Below are 5,512 nucleotides of genomic sequence, written 5' to 3'. Positions count from 1 at the left end.
AACTCTGCATTCAAATGGGAATATCTTTCCTTTTCTCCTTTGCTTTTTGCTTCTCTTCTTTTCATAGCTATTTGAAAGGCCTCCTCAGACAACCATTTTGCCTTTTTGCATTTCTGTTCCATGGGGATGGTCTTGATCCCTGTCTCCTGTACAATATCATGAACCTCCATCCATAGTTTGCAGGCTCTCTGTCTATCAGATCTAGTCCCTTAAATCTATTTCTCACTTCCACTGTATAGTCATAAGGGATTTGATTTAGGTCATACCTGAATGGTCTAGTGGTTTTCCCTACTTTCTTCAGTTTAAGTCTGAATTTGGCAATAAGGAGTTCATGATCTGAGTCACAGTCAGCTCCTGGTCTTGTTTTTGCTGACTGTTTAGAGCTTCTCCATCTTTGGCTGCAAAGAATATAATCAATCTGATTTCGGTGTTGACCATCTGGTGATGTCCATGTGTAGAGTGTTCTCTTGTGTTGTTGGAAGAGGGTGTTTGCTATGACCAGTGCATTCTCTCGGCAAAACTCTATTATCCTTTGTCCCGCTTCATTCTGTACTCCAAGGACAAATTTTACTGTTACTCCAGGTGTTTCCTGACTTCCAACCTTTGCATTCCAGTCCCCTATAGTGAAAAGGACATCTTTTTTTGGGTGTTTGTTTTAAAAGGTATTGTAGGTCTTCATAGAACCATTCAACTGCAGCTTCTTCAGCATTACTGGTTGGGGCATAGGCTTGTATTACCATGATATTGAATGGTCTGCCTTGGAAACGAACAGAGTTCATTCTGTCATTTTTGAGATTGCATCCAAGTACTGCATTTCCAACTCTTTTGTTGACCAAGATGGCTACTCCATTTCTTTTAAGAGATTCCTGCTCACAGTAGTAGATATGATGGTCATCTGAGTTAAATTCACCCATTCCAATCCATTTTAGTTCGCTGGTTCCTAGAATGTCAACACGCACTCTTGACATCCCCTGTTTGACCACTTCCAATTTTCAAGGACCTAAAGTTCCAGGTTCCTATGCAATATTGCTCTTTTACAGCATCAGACCTTGCTTCTCTCACCAGTCCCATTCACAACTGAGTATTATTTTTGCTTTGGCTCTATGCCTTCATTCTTTCTGGCGTTATTTCTCCACTGATCTCCAGTAGCATATTGGGTACCTACTGACCTGGGGAATTCCTCTTTCAGTATCCTATCATTTTGCCTTTATGCTGTTCATGGGGTTCTCAAGGCAAGAATATTGAAGTGGTTTGCCATTCCCTTCTCCAGTGGACCACAATCCGTCAGATCTCTCCACCATGACCCGACCATCTTGGGTGGCCCCACACGGCATGACTCAGTTTCATTGAGTTAGACAAGGCTGTGGTCCTGTGATCATATTGTCTAGTTTTCTATGATTATGGTTTTAGTATGTCTGCCCTCTGACACCCTCTTGCAACACCTACCGTCTTACTTGGGTTTCTCTTACCTCGGACGTGGGGTATCTCTTCATGGCTGCTCCAGCAAAGCGCAGCCCGTGCTCCTTATCTTGGACGAGGGGTATCTTGTCACAGCCACCCCTCCTGGTCTTGAACGTACTTTCCCTAATGGACCATGGGATCTTTTGAAAGAGACAATGCATATCTTTTTTTTTTTCCATTTATTTTTATTAGTTGGAGGCTAATTACTTTACAACATTGTAGTAGTTTTTGTCATACATTGATATGAATTAGCCATGGAGTTACATGTGTTCCCCATCCCGATCCCCACCACACCTCCCTCTCTACCCGATCCCTCTGGGTCTTCCCAGTGCACCAGGCCCAAGCACTTGTTGAAAGAGATAATGCATATCTTATAAAACAAGTTAGAGAGTAAAAAGAAAACAGTCAAAACACAGAGCAATACATTATAAAATGCGAAATGGTCTATAATGAAAGATTATGCTCTATACTACAGACTGCTTCTTTCATTTGATATTAAATATTTTAGGATATGAAATAGTTCAACTGGAATTTTGTCATCTCCACTAGTTATTTTCATAAGAATGCTTCCTAAGGCCCACTTGACTTCAGACTCCAGGATGTCTGGCTTCTAGGCGAGTGATCACATGATTTTGGTTATCTGGGTTATTCTAGCTGAGCTGTTTCAAATCCTAAAAGATGATGCTGTTAAAGTGCTACACTGAATATGCCAGCAAACTTGGTAAGCTCAGCAGTGGAGAAGCACTGGTAAAGGTCAGTATTCATTACAATTACAAAGAAGACCAATGCCAAAGAATGTCAAGCTACTGCACAGTTGTACTCATTTCACATACTAGCAAGGTAATGCCCCAAATCCTTCAAACTATTCTTCATCAGTAAGTGAACCAAGAACTTCCAGTTGTATAAACTGGATTTAGAAAAGGCAGAGGGACCAGAGATCAAGTTGCCAACATCAATTGGATAATAGAGAAAGCAAGGAAATTCCAGGAAAAAAAAAAAAAAAGCATCTACTTCTGCTTCATTGACTACATTAAAGCCTTTGTCTATGTGGATCACAACAAACTGGAAATGTTTTTCAAGAGATGAGAATACCAGATCATCTTACCTGCCTCCTGAGAAACCTGTATGCAGGTCAAGAAGCAATAGTTAGAAGCAGGCATAGGACACTGGACTGGTTCAAAATTGGGAAAGGAGTATGTCAAGGCACATATTATCATCCTGCTTATTTAACTTCTATGCAGGGTGCATCATGTGAAAGGCACGGGTTGGATGAAGCTCAAATTGGAGTCAATATTTCTGGGAGAAATATCAAAAAACTCAGATATGCAGATTACACTACTCTCCTTTCAGTGAGAAAAGAGTGACTCTAAAGAGGCTCCCATGAGTGCTTCTAGGCACTGTTAATAAGTGCCTCCTTTCCTCGAGTCCCTAGGATCTCTCCAACCCACCACACTGCACCTCAGCACAGTCCTTGGCACCATTCTACCATCTCTGCTTTTTACTGTTGCTGTTGTCCAGGTGCCAAGTCGTGTCCAATTCTTCATGACTCCATCTACTGCAGCACAGTAGACTTCTCTGTCCCTCACCATCTCCTGGGAGTTTGCCCAACTTCATATCCATTGCATTGGTGATTCCATTCAATCATCTCATCCTCCATCATCCCCTTCTCCTCATGCCCTCAATCTTTACCAGCATCAGGGTCTTTTCCAATGAGTTTGCTTGTTGCATCAGTTGGCCAAATTATTGGAGCTTTAGCTTCAGCATCAGTCCTTCCACTGAGTATTTAGGATTGATTTCTTTTAATATTGACTGATTTGATCTCCCTGCTGTCCAAGGAACTCTCAAGAGTCTTTTTCAGCATCACAGTCAGAAAACACAAATTCTTTGGCTCTCTGCTTTTTTTTATGGTCTTGCTCTCACAACCTTATGTGAGTCTACTGGAAAGTAGTGACTACTGGAAAGACCATAGCCTTGACTATATGGGCTTTTGTCTGCAAAGTGTTAGCTTTGCTTTTTAACACATGTCTAGGTTTGTCATAACTTTCCTGCTTTTTCTTACACGTGAAGTTTTCTGTTTGTTTGTTTGTTTGTTTGTTTCTACTGACCTATTCCCATTTGCATACAAACTTACTGTTATTTTGCTCCTCTTAAAAGAAACAGAGGATTATCTCAATAGATACCAAAAAAGCCTTTTACAAAATTCAACAACCATTTATTTTTTTTTTTCCATTTATTTCTATCAGTTGGAGTCTAATTACTTTACATCATTGCAGTGGTTTTTGTCATACATTGAAATGAATTAGCCATGGATTTAAAAGTATTCCCCATCATAAATGACCCAATTAAAAAATGGGCCAAAGAACTAAACAGACATTTCTTCAAGGAAGACATACAGGTGGCAAAAAAAAAAAAAAAAAAAAAAAACACACATAAAAAGATGCTCAACATCACTCATTATCAGAGAAATGCAAATCAAAACCACAATGAGGTACCATTACACGCAGATGTAATGCTGTTAGGATGGCTGCTATCCAAAAGTCTACAAGCAATAAATGCTGGAGAGGGTGTGGAGAAAAGGGAACCCTCTTACACTGTTGGTGGGAATGAAAACTAGTACAGCCACTATGGAAAACAGTTTGGAGATTTCTTAAAAAGCTGGAAATAGAACTGCCATATGACCCAGAAATCCCACTTCTGGGCATACACACCGAGGAAACCAGATCTGAAAGAGACACGTGCACCCCAATGTTCATCACAGCACTGTTTATAATAGCCAGGACATGGAAGCAACCTAGATGCCCATCAGCAGACGAATGGATAAGGAAGCTGTGGTACATATACGCCATGGAATATTACTCAGCCATTAAAAAGAATTCATTTGAATCAGTTCTAATGAGATGGATGAAACTGGAGCCCATTATACAGAGCAAAGTAAGCCAGAAAGATAAAGACCATTACAGTATACTAACACATATATATGGAATTTAAAAAGATGGTAACAATAACACTATATGCAAAACAGAAAAAGAGACTCAGATGTATAGAACAGACTTGTGGACTCTGGGAGAAGGCGAGCGTGGAATGTTTCAAGAGAACAGCATCGAAACATGCATATTATCTAGGGTGAAAGAGATCACCAGCCCAGGTTGGGTGCATGAGACAAGTGCTCGGGCCTGGTGCACTGGCAACATCCATTTATGATTAAAACTCTCCAGAAAGCAGGAATAGAAGGAACATACCTCAACATAATAAAAGCTATATATGACAAACCCACAGTAAGCATCACCCTCAATGGTGAAAAATTGAAAGCATTTCCCCTGAAATCAGGAACAAGACAAGGGTGCCCACTCTCACCACCACTATTCAACATAGTTTTGGAAGTGTTGGCCACAGAATTCAGGGAAGAAAAATAAGTAAAAGGAATCCAGATAGGAAAAGAAGAAGTGAAACTCTCACTGTTTGCAGATGACATGATCCTCTACATAGAAAACCCTAAAGACTCTACCAGAAAACTACTAGAGCTAATCAATGAATACAGTAAAGTTGCAGGATATAAAATTAACACACAGAAATCTCTTGCATTCCTATACACTAACAATGAGAAAACAGAAAGAGAAATTAAGGAAACAATACCATTCACCATTGCAACAACAAAAAAAAAATAAATAAAATACTTAGGAGTATATCTACCTAAAGAAACAAAAGACCTATGCATAGAAAACTATAAAACACTGATGAAAGAAATCAAAGAGGACACAAACAGATGGAGAAATATACCGTGTTCATGGATTGGAAGAATCAGTATTGTCAAAATGGCTATACCATCCAAAGCAATCTATAGATTAAGTGCAATCCCTATCAAGCTACCAACGGTATTTTTCACAGAACTAGAACAAATAATTTCACAATTTGTCTGGAAATACAAGAAACCTCGAATAGCCAAAGTAATCTTGAGAAAGAAGAATGGAACTGGAGGAATCAATCTGCCTGACTTCAGACTATACTACAAAGCCACAGTCATCAAGACAGTATGGTACTGGCACAAAGACAG

This window comes from Odocoileus virginianus, chromosome 19 (genome assembly GCF_023699985.2).
Source record: "Odocoileus virginianus isolate 20LAN1187 ecotype Illinois chromosome 19, Ovbor_1.2, whole genome shotgun sequence".
NCBI lineage: Eukaryota > Metazoa > Chordata > Mammalia > Artiodactyla > Cervidae > Odocoileus > Odocoileus virginianus.
The sequence above is the reverse complement of the archived record's forward strand: the minus strand, read 5'-3'. Positions refer to the sequence as shown.